Source organism: Mirounga leonina, unplaced genomic scaffold, assembly GCF_011800145.1.
Source record: "Mirounga leonina isolate KUSES-001 unplaced genomic scaffold, KU_Mleo_1.0 Mir_153, whole genome shotgun sequence".
NCBI classification, from domain to species: domain Eukaryota; kingdom Metazoa; phylum Chordata; class Mammalia; order Carnivora; family Phocidae; genus Mirounga; species Mirounga leonina.
This window is the reverse complement of record NW_023270387.1, coordinates 25,119,522-25,141,542: the sequence shown is the minus strand read 5'-3', so window position 1 is coordinate 25,141,542 and position 22,021 is coordinate 25,119,522. Positions and strand designations below refer to the sequence as shown.

General features: G+C 40.3%; 1 protein-coding gene and 1 long non-coding RNA gene across 3 annotated transcripts in view; one reads left to right on the top strand and one right to left on the bottom strand.

The window, feature by feature from the left end:
• LOC118013403 overlaps positions 1 to 15,186 on the bottom strand; it is a 57,490-nt gene extending 42,304 nt beyond the window's left edge. Inside the window, exons 1-2 of the long non-coding RNA XR_004680004.1 lie at positions 14,950 to 15,186; positions 14,269 to 14,464 (exon numbers count right to left, since the gene is read on the bottom strand). This is a non-coding gene — a long non-coding RNA (uncharacterized LOC118013403). The remainder of the gene's footprint in view (positions 1 to 14,268; positions 14,465 to 14,949) is intronic.
• Positions 15,187 to 15,596: 410 nt separating this feature from the next.
• ZBTB44 (zinc finger and BTB domain containing 44) overlaps positions 15,597 to 22,021 on the top strand; it is a 64,860-nt gene continuing 58,435 nt past the window's right edge. Inside the window, exon 1 of one of the 2 annotated variants that reach the window (XM_035009308.1) lies at positions 15,597 to 15,968. The gene's annotated coding sequence lies outside the window, so the exon portion shown is untranslated. The remainder of the gene's footprint in view (positions 15,969 to 22,021) is intronic. The other variant, XM_035009309.1, reaches the window with a different exon arrangement.

Below are 22,021 nucleotides of genomic sequence, written 5' to 3'. Positions count from 1 at the left end.
AGAAAGAAAGAAAGAAAGAAAGAAAGAAAGAAAGAAAGAAAGAAAGAGAAAAGAAAAGAAAGGAGAGAGGAAAGATATCCAAATTGGGGAAAAAAAAGGTAAAATTATCTGTGTTCACTGTCAACATGATCTTATATGAAGAAACGTTAAAGATTCTACATATACACACACACTTAAAACTAATAAACAAATTCAGAAAACTTACAGGATACAAAACCAACACTCACAAAGGGTGCATTTCTATACAATAGCAACAAACGATCTAAAAAGAAAATTCCATTTACAATAGCACCAAAAAGAATAAAATGTTTAGAAATAAACTTAACCAAGGAGGCAAAAGAAGTGTGCACTTACAACTATGTTCCTGAAAGAAATCAAAGACAGAAATAAATGGAAAGACATCCCACATTTATGGACTGGAAGACTTAATATTATTTTTTTTTAATCTATCTTATTTTTATATTTATTTTTGTTTTATTCTTATGTTAATCCCCATACATTACATCATTAGTTCTAGATGAAGTGTTCCATGATTCATTGTTTGTGCATAACACCCAGTGCTCCATGCAGAATGTGCCCTCCTCAATACCCACCACCAGGCTAACCCATCCTCCTACCCCCCTCCCCTCTAGAACCCTCAGTTTGTTTTTCAGAGTCCATCGGAAAGACTTAATATTATTAAGATATCAATACTACCAAAAAGCAATCTACAGATTCAATGATATTCCTATCAAAATCCCAATGACATCTTTGCAGAAATAGAAAAATCCATTCTAAAATTCACATAGACTCTCAAGGGAGCCCAAACAGCTAAAACAATGTTAAAAAGAAAAAATGAAGTTGGAAGACTCACACTTCTTGATTTTAAAACTCACTATAAAGCCATAGTAATCAAAACAGTGTGGTACTGGCATAAATACAAACATATAGAATAGAGACCCCAGAAATAAAACCTCACATACATAGTCAAATGATTTTCAACAGGGGTGCCAAGACTATTTCATGGAGAAAGGACAGTCTTTCAACAAATGGTGCTGAGGGGTGCCTGGGTGGCTCAGTCATTAAGCGTCTGCCTTCGGCTCAGGTCATGATCCCAGGGTCCTGGGACTGAGCCCCACATCGGGCTCCCTGCTCGGCGGGAAGCCTGCTTCTCCCTCTCCCACTCCCCCTGCTTGTGTTCCCTCTCTCGCTGTGTCTCTCTCTATCAAATAAATAAATAAAATCTTTAAAAAAAAAATCGTGCTGAGAAAGCTGGATATCCATATGCAAAAGAATGAGGTTGGACCCTTATCTTACATCATACGTGAAAACTAACTCAGATTGGATCAAAGACCTAAACATAAGAGCTGAAACAAAAAAACTTAGAAAGCGATATAGAAAAAAGCTCATGACATTGGATTTGGCAATGATTTCTTGACTAAGACACTAAAAACAGGTAACAACAATAAAAATTACATAAATTGGACTTCATAACAATTAAAAACTTTTGTGAATCAAAGGACACTATTAAGAGAATGAAAGGGTAACTCCCCAAAAGAGAGAAAATATTTGCCGATCATATATCTTATATCCAGAATATATAAAGAACTCCTACAACTCAGCAAAAACAAACAAACCAATCTAAAAAGAGGCAAAAGACTTGAAAAGATATTTATCCAAAGAAGATATATGTGCCAACAAGCACATGTAAAGTGCTTAATGTCACTAACCATTTGGGAAATGCAAATTGAAACCACAAGGAGATACTACTTCATACTCAAAAGGATGACTATTAGGAAGGAAGGAACGAAGGAAGGAAGGAAGGGAGGGAGGGAGGGAGGGAAAGAAAAGAAAAGAGAAGAGAAGAGAAAAAAGAAAAGAAAGGAAAAGAAAAGAAAAAAGAAAGGATCGAGCCCTGCATCAGGCTCCCTGCTCCGCGGGAAAGCCTGCTTCTCCCTCTCCCACTCCCCCTGCTTGTGTTCCTGCTCTCGCTATCTCTCTGTGAAATAAATAAATAAAATCTTTTAAAAAAGAAAGAAAAGAAAAAAGAGGGGCGCCTGGGTGGCTCAGTTAAGCATCTGCCTTTGGCTCAGGTCATGATCTCAGAGTCCTGGGATCAAGCGCATCCGGCTCACCCTGCTCAGCAGGGAGCCTGCTTCTCCCTCTGCCTCTGCCCCTCCTCCTGCTTGTGCTCTCTCACTTTCTCTCTGTCAAATAAATAAATAACATCTTTAAAAAAAGAAAAAAAAAGAAGAAAAGAAAAGAAAAAATATGTGTTGGTGAGGATGTGAGAAATTGGAACCCTCATTCATTGTTGGTGGGAATGCAAACTGCAGCCATTTTGTAAAACAGTTATGGTGGTCCCTCACAAAGGTAAACGTTAACTACACTACCATATGATTCAGAAATTGCAAAAGAATTTTTGCAAATTTGCAAAAGAATATATGCAAAAGAACTTAAACCAGGGAGTCAAACAGATATTTGTACACCAATATTCATAGCAGCATTATTCACAATAGCTAAAACATGGAGACACTCCAAGTGTCCATCAACAGATGAAGGATAAACAAAATGTAGCATATACACACAATGAAATGTTTTTTAGCCTTAAAAATGAAGGAAGTTCTGGCACATGCTACAACATGAATGAACCTTGAAAACATGCTAAGTGAAATAAGCCAGACACAAAAGGACAGATATTACATGATTACACTTTTATGAGTTACCCAAGAATAGGCAAAGCATAGAAACAGAAAGTAGAATAAAGATTTCCAAGGGCTGTGGGCAGAGTGGAACGGGGAGTTATTATTTGATATATACAGAGTTTCTCTCTGGGCTAATGAAAGAGTTCTGGAAAGGGTTAGTGGTAAGGGTTGCAAAATAATTTGAATGTATTTAATGTCACTGAATTGTACACTTAAAAATGGTTAAAATGGTAATTTCTCTGTCATATGCATTTTACCACAATAAAATTTTTTTAACTATATTGAAGATGAAACGTGTTTTCATAGCCCTCCCAAACCACCCATTAAGTGTCATTTAATTTTCTTCCCTTTATTCAACCAAAATTTATTGAATACTAACCAATTGTCAGCTCTCTGGTATGGTAGGTCCTCAGCTTTCAAAGATACACATAAAATAGTCTCTGTCAATAAAGGATTTACAATCTGCCTGGAAAAGCATGGAAGTAAAATTAACAGACAAAGCCATATGATAAGTACCATGATATTGGTAAGTATATGGAATTTATGAAGCACATAGGTAGGAGCATGTAGCTCAAGCAGGAAATATCATGAAACATCCTTTCCAAAGGATATTAATGCCTAAGCTGAGTCTCAACATATATGAGTTAGCCAGGGGAAAGGGGCAAAGAGTTTCTCAGGCAAGAGAAGCAGTATGTAAAAAGACACAAGTCAGTAAAGAGAATATGAACAGATTGGGAAAATATGATAACATATGAAATTGGTGATGGTTGGGTAAAGAGAGGAAGAAGAATAGGAGAGCTGGACAAGTTTCAGAAAATGGGTATCTTACATCATATGAGAGTTTATACTTTATCCTAAGGACAACGAGTAACCATTGTATATCATTTTAGAAAGAAATCATGTGATCAGCTAGGTCTTTAAATGGCCCTCCCTGGCTACACTGTGGAGAATGGACAGAAGAGGGGATCAACTCCCCAGTCATATAAGTGAGAACTGGTGAAGGGCCTGAACTAAGGTGCCGGTAATGGCCATGGAGACTAGCAGACAGAGTTAACAAATGTTCACTAGTTACTGGTTAGGTATGGGTGATGGGAAATTTGGTGAACGGCAGTACAATTCATTGAAATGAGAAACTCAGAGGAAGAAACAGGTCTAGGGTAAAACAGATCATTTTTTTATTTGGAAATGTTGCATTTGAAGTGATTGAGGGGCAGGAACAGATAGCTATTTAGTTACGGAGTTCAGGAAAAACGCTTGATGTACAGATATAGATTGGTGATCCCACTAAACAGAAGGGAGAATTTGCCTAAAATTAAAGGAATTGATGTCTAAATGTAGAATCCTATTGTAGAAGGAAGTATACTCCTTCCAACACAGGGTAATTTAAGGAATGGAGCAGCCCCTCTACACATCAAAAGCAAACCATTTGAGCAGTTGCCCTCTCAACCTTGATATAATAAGGCTTGTGAGAATAAACCAATTATTGATAAACCTGGAAGCTTTCCAAACTGGTTTTCATTTTGAAGTAAGAGGGACTTCTAATATATATCTTGCTTAAGGCAAATCAAATCCTAAATCTCTTTTGATATTTGAAATCAATCCTTTGGGAATTTTGTCAACAACCAGAAAAGAGGGCGCCTGGGTGGCTCAGTTGGTTAAGCGACTGCCTTTGGCTCAGGTCATGATCCCAGAGTCCTGGGATCGAGTCCCGCATTGGGCTCCCAGCTCAGCGGGGAGCTCCAACAAATAAACAACCAGAAAAGAGTAACTAACAAAGAAAAATAAAATAAAATAAAAAGTTAGTGTGCTCTATTTTTTTATGGGTATTCATCAATTTTTCTCATTCCTGTTCTTCCCTTCCACTGCTGAGAGAAATTCTTCTTCCTAGCAAGTGGATTTTATCTCTAGAAGAGTCCTCAAAAGTGGAAGAGGGAAATGGAATAAATACTGACACATGCTACAACATGAATGAGCTGTGAAAACATGCTAAGTGCCAGGCACAGAAGAGTACATATTGTATTATTCCTTTTTTTTTTTTTTAAAGATTTTATTTATTTGACAGAGAGAGACAGCGAGAGAGGGAACACAAGCAGGGGGAGTGGGAGAGGGAGAAGCAGGCTTCCCGCCGAGCAGGGAGCCCGATGCGGGGCTCGATCCCAGGACCCTGGGATCATGACCTGAGCCGAAGGCAGACGCTTAACAACTGAGCCACCCAGGCGCCCCTTGTATTATTCCATTTATACCAAATGTCCAGAATAGGCAAATCCATAGAGACAGAACAATTATTGGTGGCCAGGCTTTGGGGGTGGGGAAAACAAAAGGTGACCCCTAAAAGGTACAGGGTTTCTTTTGGGGGTGATGAAAAGTATTTAATAATTGGTTGTGGTGAAAAATGCACAATTACACGAATATACTAAAACTATTGAATTGTACGCTTTAAATGGGTGAATTAGATCTTCAGAAAAACTGTTACTGAAAAAAGTGGAAGAGGGAAACAGAAGATTGGGTCTGGGAACCTGTGACGATGGGAAAACGGTCAGAGAGTTCCTGAGTTTGCTGATAGAAGAAGGAGACCAAGAGCCAGGGAATGCAGGGGGCCTCTGGAAGGTGGAAAAGGCAAGGAGTTGATTCTCCCCTTGAGCTTCCAGAAAGGGACAGCCCCTACACCTTGATTTTAGCCCAGCAAGACCTGTGTCAAGGCCTATAGAACTAAAAGACAATATTTTGTTGTTTTAAGCCACTAAATTTGTGTAATTACTGTTATGGTGGTCATCAATTGTGAGCGGGAGTAGGAAGGAAGGTATTGGGGGTTTGACAGAAGAGATGTTAGGAAATAGTCATCTAGGAGAATAAAACAACAAATTGACGAACAAAATATAGTATGATTACAAGCCTACCTTAGGAAAACACTTAAGGGAATTGGGAACACCTTTTTCCACCATCCAGATGGCTACTGTGGGAATTCTATTTTTGTATTACCCACCACTGGGCAATATTTCATTGATGCAAAGATGACCATCTGTTACAGGTTTGGTAAATCATTATCCTATGCTCCTCACCATAAATGACTTCTAGATTGTGTTATTAACAAACCCACTGTCCCCCAAAATGAAAGCAACAGGCAGTTAACTAAGGTCTTAAAGAAGAACTGACCAGGGCCTCCTGGGTGGCTCAGTTGGTTAAGCATCTCCCTTCAGCTCAGGTCATGATCTTGGGGTCCTGCGATGGAGCCCTGCATCAGACTCCCTGCTCAGCTGGGAGCCTGCTTCTCCCTCTCCCCCTACCCCTCACCCCTGCTCGTGCTGGCTTACTCGAGCTCTCTTTCAAATAAATAAATAAAATCTTAAAAAAAAAAAAAAAAAAGAAGTATTAACCAAAAAACCCTCAATCCTTGCACGGTAAGCTGTTGATTATTGTTTAACCCTTAAGACAAACGACAGCCCAAATATATTCACCAACAGAGAGTACACCACTAAAACGGTCAAGTCCTCTTCAGAGGAATCACCCCAAGTTCTTTTTCAGGGATGGCCCTGTGGGATATAAGCATGGAAAATTCTCCCAGCAGACGGAACCTGGGGCACACATACTGAACTTATTCCATTATTAAGGGGGTGAGTTAACAAATGAATGCCTGTGAAATTTGCTGGTCCTATGATCTACCTTATCTCATCCAGCAAGATATAAGATCTGTACCAATGACCACTATACATTGATTTCTCTTTTCTTCTTTCAAAAGGTTTTTAAGTTATGGAAATCCTGTTTGTCTTTCATCACTTTATATTTGTTATACTCTAGAACAACATACACATGCATAATTCATGTGAATTCAAGTGAGCTTGAGAGAAAGCAGCATCAGATCATTTCACTCGGCAAATGACTGCTCAGAGTAAGCAGGAGATGGAAGACATGAACGTGTCAATTCCTCCACAGGTCTCAGTTTCGGGCCTCTCACGGTGTGGCCACCTAGCAGTCTGAGTGCAAGGCTAGAGTCCCTAAATAGAAACCAACAACTTCCTCTGGTGCTCAGGAGAAGAATGAGCAATCTGTTCCAACACGGGAGGAAAAAATCCACTGTGTTGGACTTTATTGAGAGATAGCATGTCAGCCTCCAATATGGCTCAAAAATACAACACATTTTGCTTTATGGAGATTTAAGAGATCTTCAAAGGTCATTTTAACTATACATGATTTTTAAATTTGTAATATGCATTTGTTGTATTATTAAGAATTTTTGGGGCACCTGACTGGCTCAGTCAGAAGAGTATGTGACTCTTGATCTCAGAGTCATGAGTTCAAGCCCCATGTTGGGGTGTAGAGGTTACTTATAATAAGTAAGTAAAAACTTAAAATTTTTTTTTCAATTTTGCTATAGAAAATAAGAAAAACAAAAAATAAGGAGGCTAGATGAAACTGAATACAGAAGCAAATGGCACGTGGGGTATGTTAGAGAGATATAAAAGTAAGTAGAGCACACATGTTCTGAACTAGAAAGTGAAGGAAGAACCAAGATGTACCAAGTATTCACAATTCACTAAATATACACAAGGTACATTAAGTATTCAACATTTATGAGGTCTTAAATCAGCCATCCATAGATGATACCATTCTTGCCCCACTTGTACTCTGCTCTAGAAATGTAAATCAAATCCATAGCTAATCATCAGGCTAGCTGCTGAAACACAGCTATTGATTAGGTAGGTATACTTGACCCTGCAATCTTTCTAATAGACAATTGTGTATGTTGGCTCCACATAGCTTCAGTCTGTTGGACCCCTTGCTCAAACTCAATTCTGATCCTCATTACCTCACCAAAGGTGAGGAAAGCTGACACAGGAGGGGAAAAAAGGAATATGAACATTGTATGACCCATATTCAGGAAGTATGGTTCTTCCATTCTGCTTGAACTGTATCAAAGCATATTAATCTACCTTACCTCTTTCCCCTTACTTCTCGCTACCAGTGCCCCAAGATAATTTCTCACATGGCAGGAGCAGACTTTAGAACCTTTGCAAAGGTTGTGACTCTACTCTCTTGAGGGTCATTAAGTTTGTCAATTAGCCCATAGATTGCAAAATTGTGTACAACCATATCCAGACTTGATTCTGTTGATTCTGGGAATCAGAGATAAATGTATAGCTGATCATGTCTTTGAATGTTTCTCATTGAGGAGGCAAGCTATCGGTTGTTCTGTGTGATGCAACTGCATTATGTTGGACAAGGGAATTTATGAAATTGGATATATAGGAAGAAATATGTGTGTACTCTACTATGAGATTATCAGCCTGGCATGCCCCATTCTCCTGGAAACTGCTCCTCAGCATCCACGTATCTGGCATGAAAGCTACATGCTCTTATAGTGCCCATCACCTTGATCTAGGTTGATTGCTTTAGGGATAAGTACCTGATCTGAGCTAAACCAATAAGCCCCTTCACTGGTTTTTTTAAATTAGGATTCAAAAAAAATTGAGATCGGGCGCCTGGGTGGCTCAGTTGGTTAAACAACTGCCTTCGGCTCAGGTCATGATCCCAGGGTCCTGGGATCGAGTCCCACATCGGGCTCCCGGCTCAGCAGGAAGCCTGCTTCTCCCTCTCCCACTCCCCCTGCTTGTGTTCCTGCTCTCACTGTCTCTGTCTCTGTCAAATAAATAAATAAAATCTTTAAAAAAAAAAATTTAAAAAAATTGAGATCAATTCCTCTCTAATGTAGACATTCATGTGGTGCTTTCCTACAGATTGTAATATATTAGGATTTTAACTTGAATCTAGGGTTCTAGAGCAAGATTGTTTAGATTTGAATCCTGACTCTGACATTTACAATCTATGTGAGCTTGGGCAAATGGCTTAACCTCTCTTCTGCTTCCTTATCTGTCAAGTAGAGATAATTATAAAGTCCACTTCATATGGTTGTGGTGAATATTAGGAGAACTTAGAACAGTACTTTGCACTCAGTAAATGTTAGGTATATTTAGTCTTTACAAATAGAGACAAAGTATTTTATTTTTCCCAAGTCTGACTTCAATCCAGTGTTATTAAATTCAACCTTTATTGTTTGTGCACATACTGTATTCCAAGCATTAAGTTAAGCTTAGGGAAAAAATACGGTACCCAGAGAGACATGGTCCTTGCCTTCATGGAACTTACAGTTCAGTGGGGGACGCAAATATTAAAGAAATAGTCACATAAATACAAACTATGAGATGTGCTATGACAGAAAAGTAGAAAGTGATATGAGAGGTTATAATGGGTATATCAGTCTAAACTTCCTTAAGAAAGCAATGTAGAGGGCGCCTGGATGGCTCAGTTGGTTAAGCGACTGCCTTCGGCTCAGGTCATGATCCTGGAGTCCCGGGATCGAGTCCCACATCGGGCTCCCTGCTCAGCAGGGAGTCTGCTTCTCCCTCTGACCCTCCTCCCTCCCATGCTCTCTGTCTCTCATTCTCTCACTCTCAAATAAATAAATAAAATCTTAAAAAAAAAAAAAAAAAGCAATGTAGGAGTTAGTACAGAAAGAGGAAGTTGGAGAAAGTTTTCCAGGTAGAGGGGTCATGTGCAAAGGTCCTGAAATGGGAAAGACCTTGAAGATTTAAAAAATTAAAACAGGTCAGTATGGCTTGGAACAGTAAGAAAAGGAGAAGGAAAGAGGCATAAAATAAGACTGGAGAAATAGTCAAGGACCAGATTATTCAGGATCTTGTAAGAAGAGTAGAATAACAAAGATTCAAGATCTTAGAGGTGAGGTTAAAAGGATTTTTGATCAGGATGTTACAGTTGAAGATGAGAGAAGTAGACAGGGTTAAGAGATATTTAGTAAAAGGGAAAAAAGCAAGTATTTATCCTGCTTTCTTATATAAACTAAATCACTAAGTAATCAAATAATTGAAGAGGGGTGGCTTCCCTCTGCAGAAATATTGCAACTAATACATGAAGAATGATGGAATTATATCACCATTTAAAATTCCTAATGAATGAATTGCTCCAGGCATAACTCAATAGCAGTTACCAAAAAAAGAGATTACATTAGAAAAAGAGAAGTAAGCACACATTGTATGTCTCCTAATGGAAAAACATACCGCCCCCTATGAAGATATCTTGCCAAAAAAATTAAACTTGAATCTGAGAAAACATCTAGAGCTTACTACCAATTTATAAAAAAAACAGAGGACAAAGGAACGTGTTAAAATACACCATGGGGATGCAACTGACAAAATTCAGATTGTGGCCAAAACTACACGGCAAACAACCTAGTTCCTTAAATAAAAATAAAATATTACTGGGGAACAGAGACAAAAATACAGAGGATTTTAAAGATATACCAGGGGCACCTGGGTGGCTCAGTCGGTTAAGCGTCTGCCTTCAGCTCAGGTCATGATCCCAGGGTCCTGGGATCAAGCCCCGCATCAGGCTCCCTGCTCAGTGGGAAGCCTGCTTCTCCCTTTCCCACTCCCCCTGTTTGTATTCCCTCTCTCACTGTCTCTCTCTCTGTCAAATAAATAAATAAAATCTTTAAAAAAAAAAAAAGATATACCAACCAAAATCAGTATAGTTCTACTCTGAAGCAAATTGTAAATCTATATATACAGTAGCATTTATGAGTCTATTGGAAATGTAAATATTTTATATTACAAAATCACTGCTATTTTTTAATTATGATAATAGCATTGTGGCATTTTTTAAGACTATCTCTTTTAGAGATATAGACTAAAATATTTACATAGAAAATCATATGATAACAGCAATTTGCTTCAAAATAATATGGGGAGGGAAAAATGACTGGGGATATGGATGAGGCAGTATTGGTCATAGCTAGATGTGGTGGCTTGGGTGATAGGTACATACTTATATATTTTTTATATTTTTTAACTTTTCTTTCTATGTTTTATATGTGTGAAATTTTCCACGGTAAAAAAAAAATGTGGTTTTTTTTTAATTTGGAAAGCAAAATTGATATAAATTAATAATAAATTGGATATTTGGTAAGGATGAGTATGATGGAGGTGTCAGGGATGATGCTGGGTTTCTGATTTTTGAGTCTAGATCTGAAGCGGTACCCTTCAGTGCCTTAGAAAACAATGAGCAAGAACTATGTTTACAAAAGGCCATTAATCTATTTTGAACATATTGACTCTGAGATGTCTCTGATTAAACCAAGCAAAGTAGAACTAGTAAGCAGTTAGATAGGCAGATTGGGAATTGGGTAGAAAGATCTGGGCTAGTGGTATACATTTAAGAATCAGTAGTTCAGAGTTTATGTGAGTGGATGGGATTGCCTGGCCATTGGTTCCCAGACTTGAACATAGATCCAAAATACAAAACACAGATTGCTGGGCCCTAACCCCAGAGCTTCTGATTCATAGGTCTAGGTATGATTTAAGAATTTGCATTTCTAACAGTTTGACAGGTGATGCTGATGCTGTATGTAGGCCTGAGTACCATATTTTGAGAACCACTGGCCTAGGAAGATAGTTCTCAACCTTGGACACACACTGAGAATATCAGTGAAAACAAGGAAGAGAGTCCTTCAAGTTGGAAAGAGTGTTCAACAAGACCAAATGCTGGGGCGCCTGGGTAGATCAGTCGGTTAAGTGGCTGCCTTCGGCTTAGGTCCTGATCCCAGGGTCCTGGGATTGAGCCCCGCATCAGGCTCCATGCTCCGCGGGAAGCCTGCTTCTCCCTCTCCCACTCCCCCTACTTGTGTTCCCTCTCTCCTGTCTCTCTCTCTGTCAAATAAATACATAAAATCTTAAAAAAAAAAAATAGACCATACGCTGCTCCAACCAGTAAAATGATGGTGAAAAATACCCTTTGGATTAGCAACATCAAAATAACTGGTGACTTTAAGGAGATATTAGTGGACGAAAGGGAAAATCAAATTAGAGGGGTTGAGAAGTAATGAAGAAGGTTCAAAAATGAAGAACAGATGAGTGTAGATAATAATTTTGAGAAGTTTGGCTGTGAATCACGTGAAAGGGAAAAAATTGTATCTGGTGGGGAGGTGGGACTGAGTGCAGACATAAGGATTAAGATTAAATCACTGAGATTAAATCACTACCTACTTCCTTGAATTAAAAAAAAAAATTAAAACACCAATTACCCTTCTGAAGATGAGTTGTATTTCAATAGTTGCATCTTAAAGACCTGAAGAATCTTGAAAAATCAAAAAGATGAACTCTGATCTTGGGTATTCTGGTATTTTTATGGAGGAATGGGGATGTTTATTGAAGGGCAAGCTTTTCCCCTGACATCACAGGTCTTGGGAAGCTGCTGTTCTACTGGCTGATAAAATTGGCCTTCACATTCATTTATTTCATTATTGATTCATTTGTCCATTAAATGTGTATCAAATACCTATTATGTGCTAGACATTGTACTAGGCTCTGGGATTAGTGTTGAATTATACACTTTAAATGGGTGAATTGTATGGCATATGAATTACATCTCAGTAAAGTTCATATATAAATGAGATCTGAATATTGATGGGAATTAGCTAAGGAATAAAGTATTTCTACACAGAGGGAAGAATGTGTGCATTGGCAGAAAGAGTGTGGCATTTTAGGAGATGTGAAAAAAAATTCTGTGACTGGCATGTTCCTTGACAGAATATAATGACAGATGAAGCTGAAGATCTTGAAAGAACCCGGATTGCATAGTGTTGTAAAAGCCATGCTACAGGTTTGGGACTTTATCCTAAGAACAATAGGAATCCAATTGCTGTACAATATGATCACTATGCATTATCACTCTGGCTACTATGTAGAGAATGCAGGAAAGAAAAGAGTGTATTTGGGAAACCAGAACAGTGATATTATAATTCTCCAGGTTTAACTATTGATATCTTAGATTAAGATGGTGGCAACAGGATTGGACAAATTCAAGACTTGTTGACAGATTAGAACTGAGATGTAATACAGTGCGTAGCTGAGATGAGTTGCTCAACTGAGTGGGCAGTGAAATGGAAACAGGAGAAGAGGTGCAAATTTTGGAATGGGGGGCAAGATTAGTTATTTTTAATATAGTTGGGATGATCTAATAAGAGAGCAAGGATGATTTGTGCAGTAATGAGCTCTCCTCCCCTGAGATTATTCAAGTCAGACTAGAGATCTTTCTGTCGAGTAGAAAGCACTTTTGCTCTAAAAGGAGTCGTGGACTGAACAACTAAATTTCCATTCGGTTCTAAGAGCCTACTACAAGAAACTGCCATTTGTGCCAGAATATGGTCCCCCAAACACCTCATGGCTGAAATGAGCTATTTGCTGGAACCTGAATTCCTCAGAACCATCTACACCAGGTTAATAATTAAAGTTCCTTGGGAGGTCTCCATTTGTTTGTTTCACCTGTGTGGAGGATTCTGGTTTCATAAAATCCCACAGCAGTATTATTTAACCTAGTGCCAAAGAAAGGCCTACTTACTCCACCAACCCAAAGGCAAGTCTCTTCTCGTCCCAGAAGAAAAAGGTGGGAGGCTGCAGTAGCCATAGAAACTGACCCTGCCCAAAGCCAAAACACAGAGGGCTCCTACAAAATTAATCTCTGTATTTTTTTCTCACACCCTCTCCAAGTCTCCAGCACTGTGCCCTTAGGGCCCAATAGCCAGCCATTTGTTGGTTAACTGATCCTCCAGGCCTGGGGTGAAGATGGGGTGAGAGGACGATAGAGTTTTTAAATGTAAAATTGAAAAGCACAAAAGGGAGGGAAAAGGAGAGGCGAGAATAACGAAGAACAAGGAAAGACTTTTGTGTGTGTCTAACCTCCGAAAGAGCTGCTACCTGGGTCCCTTAAGAAACAGTAAAGATTTACCTAATGTCTTCTATTAACTGTCTTACCACATGTCCTAAGAGAGGCAGATGGGATTTGTTTGACTACTTGATTCCCACCCTGATTCTCCTCCAGTTTTTATGTCGTGCTCACAGTCTAACACACACCAAACCAGGGGTTCAAGACCCTGCTCCTTCCGCAGCCTCTCGCCCTGCCGCCACCATCCCTCTCCTCAGGTTAGGGTGCGTTCCGCCTTCTTCTTCTTCCCCTTCTGCAAATCTCGGCACACACTTTCTGGGCCTAATTCACATCTTTCTGACTCTCCCCATCTCTGAAATGGGAATAATAAAAATCATGATGGGAGTAACAGTACAACCTCTCCAGTATAGTTGCCATGAGGATTAAACATTTTACATACTTGAGAATTTGTTGGAACTGCAAAGGACTATAAAATTAGACGTTGTTTTTATTGCCTTTATTTCTTTTTTTTTTTTTTAATTTTTATTTATTTATTTGAGAGAGAGAGAATGAGAGAGAGCACATGAGAGGGGGGAGGGTCAGAGGGAGAAGCAGACTCCCTGCCGAGCAGGGAGCCCGATGCGGGACTCGATCCCGGGACTCCAGGATCATGACCTGAGCCGAAGGCAGTCGCTTAACCAACTGAGCCACCCAGGCGCCCTGCCTTTATTTCTAAAGCCGAGTTCAGTTATTAGAATTAGGGTGCCAGGATGCTGGCTGCTCATCAAAGGGATTAGGGAAGGGGTTAATGTTAGATATTGCCAAGTGTTTCAGAGAAAAAATCCACTCCACTTGAAGCAGGACGTCAACTCACCTTGCACAAAAAGCCCTTTGGAGAGAAGTCTTTCAGTTTAAAAGCTGGAGGCGTGGGAAAACAAAGTACTCAAAGCAGACAGCCGGAGATGCTCTGGGCCTCCAGGCCCGCACCCCAGTCCGCCTCCACGCACCTGGGGCGCCCTTCCGCCTGCGGCGAGCGCCCCTCCCACTGCCGGGTCTCAGTCCCGCCAGGCCTGGGGAAAAGAAGGATTAGGGTTCTGGATGTTTTAACATATTACGAGATTCTGCAGTTGACCAAGAACTCTAAAATCCCCCAGGCAGTACCGGTCACTTCGGGTGCCCCGCACAACCCCCCCCCCCCCCCCCGCGGTAAGGCCCAGGAAAGTGATGGTGTAATAAAATGAGATTCGAGGTTGTGGAAAGAATAGGCATATTTTTTTCGAACAGATCTAGGTGCCCCCGTGTTGGGGAAATGAGATAGATTTGGGTGTTGATTTCTCCAGTCATTTCAGAACCGCACTTCCTGCCAGATCGCTCAGGGCTAGAACAATCTTAGGGCATTGAAAGAATGCCAGTTCTAAAGGCGGTTCAAAATCGGGGATACCGGCCGAGGGCCGGTTGTCTACAAAGAAAGCGACCGCATCCCTCACGTGTTTGGCCACATGTCTTCGCAGGCCTCAGTTTCCCAGTGTGAAAAATGGACGGACTACTGGCTCACCTCCCTTACCGACAGAAAGGGGCTGGGTGTTCCGGTTTCGGCCCGGCTAACACAAACCAGTCGAGAAACGAGGAGTTTCTTTCGTTTTCACTTCAAAGAGAAAAAAATGCAATAAGCGTGAACCATGCCCAGAAATGCTTCTGTCAGTTTAAGTGGGGAGCTGGCTGAGAAGACGGCGAGAGGAAGGCCAAATTGGGCAGTACTTCTGCCGCATATGAATGTAAATCCGCACGTGCGCACATACACAAACACGCACAGACGGTGTCAAAACCGACGGAGACCCAACCACCCACAGTTCAAGTCCCAGGGACCGGGAGCGGCCCCTTCTGCGCTTGCGCATTAACTGCGTTTTCCCCACCCCCCACCCCGCTGGCGCCCCGCCCCCGAGCTCGTTGTGCCCCGCCCACCTTCCCTCCCCTTCCCCAGCCCGGCCGCCCGCGCAGAGCATTGTGGGACACAAACAAAGTGCCCCCAAACAGGCTGGAGTGAGCGGAGCGGCAACGGCCGCGGCGCCGGCCCGCACGCGCGCGGCGGCGGCTCCCTCCCAACCTCCCCCTCCCCTCCCCTAAGTCCCCTTCCCCTTCCCCACCCCGCCCCATCGAGAAAACGCGAGCCGTCGCCGCGCTCCCCAAACCGCCGCCTGCCCTCGGCCAACCGCCCCCAACGGCCGCCCGCGCGCGGCTCCCCGGGCCCCCTCGCTCCTCCCCTCAGGCCCCTGCGAGCGCCGCGGGTGCTTCCCTCCGGCCGCTTCGCACTCTCCCACCTCGCAGGCACGCTGCTGGTTGTGCCGCCATGCCCCAGCCACAGGCTGTCCACGGGCCTAGGCGCGGCGGCCCGAGATAGGGTCCCCTCAGCCTCCCGGGGGAGGAGAGAGGCAGCGAGCCGCGCGCTCCGCCCCCTCCCCCCGGGCTGTCGCCGCCGCCGCCGCCGCCACCGCCACCGCCACCTCGCCGCCTCAGCCTGGCGGGGAGGAGGAGGAGGAGCACCAGGCCTCCGGGCCCCGGCACCGCCGCCCTCAGGTAATGGGGAGGGGAGGGCGAGCGGGCCGCCTGGCCCCAGGGGGGGCAATGACCAGCGACTCCTCGCCGCCAGTGCCCTCGGGTTGCGCCCGCCGAGGGGCTGACACCACACGTCCCCCATCTGGGCGCTGGACGGAAAGGAAAGCCTGGTCTTGTCACCCCATCCGCTCAGGGAGACACCCCATAGGGTCCCCTCAGTGGTATTTAATCCTTAAGGGAGGAGACTAGCCTTGGGCCCCCCAGTTAGGAGAAATCACCCCGATCGTCCAGGTTGCTCCCCATCATTTGCATGCCCATTTGCCGAACACCCTAACCCAAAGAATGCAGAGGTGTTACCTCCTCTCACCTGGTCGAGCCCGAGACCTGTTTTCCCCCCTCTCCCCTGCTGCTTTTTCTCTGGTACTGGAAAGAAAAGGATGGCACTCTTAAATAACAAACACCTCTTTTTCTTCCCTACCTGAGGATCGCTCTGCATCTAGTCATTTTCTGCTGGCCTAGCCAGAAAAAGGGGTTACCTGCCAGTGAAATGACAAGTACGTTAGAACTGATTAAAGGAAATCGCATCCTTGTGAGTTCTATGAATCTTAACCAGAATTTAGAATAAAGACTAGTAATTGTGTACTTTATTGGAACTTATAGAAATGAAGACAGAAACTTAAGTTTTTTCAACATATAATTAGATTAAATCTGTTGAGGTCAGGAAAAAAATTCTCTTCCACTTACTTCTTACAGGTTTTTTCGGATACAGACTAATAGCATAAGCACACTAAACAATTTGATAGGTGGCAAATAGGTTGGCTAGGTAAAATTTTTGTGATTTCCTTTTGCCTAGGCTTTCAGTTAGAATTATTCTATTAAAAAAGGTATTATATAAATCTTCATTTCCCTCATTACTTCACATTGACTGCCAGTGGATTAATAATATTTAATTGTGCCTAATGTAGTTTCCTTATCATGCAATGTGAAAATAATGAAAGAAATGTTTTCCTGTAGTCTTGTATTTTAGGATGATAACATTCATTAATTATGGAAACCAGATTTACTTATTTTGTGCAACACAGGCATTGTACATAAGTGATCTTATTTAGTCCTCAGAACAACCTAATGACTTAGATACTGTTACTTGAATTTTATATAGATGAGACAAATCACACAGCTAGAAGTGAAAATTGTACCCAGGTATAATTCCAGTGTAGGTATATTTCTACTTTGCCTCTCAGTACAGAAACATTTTAACTTTATTATGAGAAATTTGTCTTACGAAATTGAGAAAGAAATAGTGAATACTCCACTGTGTAGATTCAGTAACATTTATTGTTCCCTCCTCACTTCTCCCTTTCAGTGTCTGTGTGTGTAACCATTTGAAAGTTACAAACATCAGGACCCTCAACTATTTCTGCATGCATTTCCTAAAAATAAAGGACATTCTACTTATCCCCAACATCCTTATCAACACCTTTCTAAATTAACAATCCATATGGAAATTTCCTGTTTGTTCTAAAATCTCCTTGAGAAATTTTTCCCCTTCTGTATTCAGCCAAGATTAATGTATTGCATTTGATGATTATGCCTTTAGTCCTTTTAAAAAGAATAATACCCATCTCCTTTTTTTCTGACACTTAATTGACCAAACCAGTTGTCTTATAGAATGCTCCCACATTCTAGACTTGTCTGTTTCCTCATAGTGGCATTTAATTTATTCCCCTACCCCCTTGAATTTTCTGTTACTGGAAGTTAGGTCTAAAGAAAAACTTGATTAGCTTGAGGTGAAACTTCCTTTGGCAAGAATATTTGACAGGTGATACTGTGTACTTCATACTGCTTCATAAACTGGTATGTAATGTCAGATTGCTACACTGTTAGTGATGCCAAATGACCACTAAAGTGGTGACTACCAAATCTATTATAAGGATGTGGCTTGCTGTTTGTGATAATACTTTGACACCAAGCAAATATCCTGTTTCTGGCTACCTTTTGCTTAGTGATTTTAACACTCCTTGGTGAGTCTTGATTAAATCAGTTTTACTGGAGATTAAAATGTAAAAAAGATTTCCTTCATTAACTAGGGGTAAACTAAAGTTCCTCCTGAAAACGCAGAGTAAATGCTTCATTCTTCCCTTTGATTATCAATATTCGGAGAAAGGGTTGGAGAAATAGTTACCCCCAGGGGTGGCATTTTTTTCTTCTTTTTTTGCGGGATACACTATGGACTCATGAGTTTTATTTATTCATTTTTTTATAACTGTTACAGTCATTTTTCTTTTTGATCAAATTGTCCCAGTAGGAACCCTTTCAACCTGGCTCCTGTGTCTTTTTTTTTTTTTTTTTAAACACTCCTGCTTGCCATTGGAGCATTCTTCGAGTGCTTTCTGGCACAAGATACCCTAGGCTTACCTTGTTACTTTCTTTGCTCTAGATCTGGAATGGGCTGTTTATCTAAGGAGTCTTAGTTCTTTTTGATGAGAAATGGTATATAGAAACCAAGATCAGGATGTTGACATATTCACTGCTGCTGGAGTGTCATTGCTTCGAGGCCCTTTCAGAGGAGAGAACTAAAAAATGGTTTTTTGCTTGTTTGTTGAATCATAAGTTCATAGTGATATATCCAATTCAAATTTAACATAGCAGACTTTTTCTTAACTTCTTTGATTTTACATTTGTCTCTTAAATGAAAATCTTGGTGCCTAATAAAATTAACATACATTAATCCTATTTCATATACATACAGTCATTTCAAAATCAATGTAACAGTATTCTACTATCAATAAACTTCCCAGTAAAGTTTAGGAGTTCTTTGCATTTTTTTTTTTTTTTTGTCCTTAGAATATATCATATAAAGGTGTATAATCAGAGTACTTAATGATGTTCAGAAGTCACTTGAAATACTTTTCTGTTTAGTTAAGCTACCAATTTGATACAGTTCATTGATTTTATTTATTTTTGGATTATCTTTATTTTTGAATATGTCAAATACATGGTTTAATACATGGTTCAAAGGACAAAATTATTTTTAAAAGTATGGTTAAAGAAGCCTCACCCAAATTAATTTTTAAGATGAAGTATATCCTTTAGTATCTAATATATTCTCATATGTCTTGACTGCAGAAGGCTTAGCAGTATGTTACTTCCTTGAAGTGATATAGGAGTAATTTTAAATTTTGCAATTAGATTCTGATTCTTCTGGCCAAGAGAAAGCATTAAGACTAATCCTTCAAGGTGAGCAGAAAAGTAGATTTCAAGCTTGCTTCTGCAAGCTTTACTTGAAAATCAAGTCTTTAAAGAGGTATGTGGATGGTGGAAGTTCTATGAATCCATCTACTTGTATGCCACAAACAAAACTGGCATACATGGGGCGCCTGGGTGGCTCAGTCGTTAAGCGTCTGCCTTCAGCTCAGGTCATGATCCCAGGGTCATGGGATCGAGCCCCACATCGGGCTCCCTGCTCCCTGGGAAGCCTGCTTCTCCCTCTCCCACTCCCCCTGCTTGTGTTCCCTCTCTCACTGTGTCTCTCTCTGTCAAATAATAAATACAATCTTTAAAAAAAAAAAAACTGACATACATATGCTGTCTGCAGATATAAAAGGCATTTGGACATGTGATCAGTGACAACAGCACGTTTTGTTTGGATTGGGCAAAAATTGACAGAAATTGTAATTATGTGTTCAAATGAGGGTTTAGGAGGGAGCAGCAGTTGTCTAAAGTGGGTAGAGCACAATTAGTCAGTTTATCTCAGTCACCTATCACCCAGGTGCTATAAAAAGCAAAAGATGTGCCCAGTGTGTTTTCCTCTGTGTATACTGTCACTGTTTTTGGTAACAGAATGAACATATATTTCCTTCAGGGAGTGGAGTGGGAAAATGGAGAATGCCTGTGCTTTGTACCCATTCACTTATTCTTTCTTTAATCTCAGTAAAATAGATTTCCTAGTAGTATTTGAACACATAAAGGGGGAAAATGCCACAAACAATTGCATAGGTATGTATAACCACATAACAGGTAGAACCAATTGTGGTAGAACGAATGGGAAAATACACTAACAATAATTGCTAACATTTGTTGAGCCCTTTCAAAAAGCTAGCATACTAAGCATTGCCTACAGCATCTCATTTAAATTTCACATTAACTCTTTGATATTGCTGCTAATATCTTATTTTGCAAGTAAGGAAACTGATAATACAGCTGTCAAACTCAAGTCTGTCTTCAGAATTAGCATTTTACTACTTTGGTACACCTCATAGTAAATATAATGGGTAATAAAAAATATATTTCATTGACCATGAATTAAAGGAAGTACATGACTGATGTTTGTCCTGTAGCAACACTGAAGATTGTATGCCAACAGCCCCAAGTGCTTGTCATATCTCTTACACATCCTTAGTATATTAGACTTTGCTTCAGAAACTGCATTTAGATACCATTTTAATAGGCATTTAAATAGTAGAACATCAAGGCGCCTGGGTGGCTCATTTGGTTGAGTGTCAGGCTCTTGATTTCACCTCAGTCATGATCTCGGGGTCATGGAATTGAGCCCCACTTCGGGCTCCGTGCTTGGCAGAGAGTCTACTTGGGATTCTCTCTCTCTCTCTCCTCCCCCCCCCACATGGTCTCTCAATAAATGGATAAATCTTGACATAAGTAAATAAGTAAGCATCAAAAATCAAGATGGATTGGTGGATGGATAGATATGTGATAAAACAAGTATAATAACGTTAACAATAGAGTCTAGGTATGGTTATGCACGTATTCACCTGTAAAATTCTTTAAATTTTGCTCCATCTGAGATTTTTCATAATAAAATGTCAGAGGGAGTGATTAACAATATATTGTTATTATAAAACATTATTGATAGCTGTATAAAAACCAGTAACATGCTATATCCTCCATGCCCACAATGATTGTCTTAAATTTTTAGTAAGTCTTCCTAGCCCTGTAAAGGATAAAAATTGTCACTGAAAATGGTCAAGAGTCAAAGACTGTTGTAAAGGGGTTTACTTCATTAGTTAGGGGGTCCCTAATTAATTAGGCTCCTTCCAGCTATAATTTTTAATATCTTTATAAGTATTATATATATCAAATGTATATATATACTTCCCCCCCCCCCGTGGTTCTGATATTTTGTAGACTACTAATGAGCATACTTTTCATATAAGCTTTATAAAGGGGTGTTTTTACTTTAAATGCCTCACATTGACAACCGAAACAGTTCTCCATGTACCTAAGAATGATTGGGGGAAGTTTATCCCCTGGTTAAACTGAAAGCCACATTAGTTTTCTTTGTTCTTTATATTGGAAATGTGTCGCCCTATTTTAGGCAATGAGTTGGAAATCTCTAGATTCTTAGTCACAGGATCTAAAATAATGATTGTGTACATTAGCTTTATATTATACTCCTGCTTGAAGGGCATATTGACTTATTACATTAATTCACTAACATTATTAGTGCCAAGGGTGACCTTAGCTAGCACATTTTTACATAACTGATTCTGGAGTAAGTCACTTGACTTGTATCATCGTGGTATTTCATATTGATAACTGTCTTAGAATAGTGAAAATTGATGGATGAAACTTATTAATGTCTCACTCTTGGAGAACAGTATCATCCTTGTTTCCACATTGAGTGTTCTTCTATTGTAGTAATTTTTTGGTATAGCTCTAAAAACTTAAAAATGTTTTATAACTAATCAGTTTGTAATTTCGGTATTCTGTATTGCTATCCTATAGCTGTTAAAATGTATGTATTTCTGTATGTTGAGGGAATTTGCTATTCATTTGGTTTTGATTGTTTTTGATGCATTCGGCATAACTACGGATATCTTGGGATAGCATATATCCAAGACTATGAATCTCTGGAATCAGGATTTTGTGGAACTTCTACCCCTCTGACTTCTGAAACAGCTTTAGATAATTCCTTTTCAAATGATTTCCTCTTAATTCAGATCTTAACCTAAGTGTCTGATCCTCACCTACTCTTAGCAAGCATATTTAGTACTAGTCTCTATTAAATATTGTATTTGGCTCTTTGATAAAATTGAGAAATCTTTGGTCTAAACAAA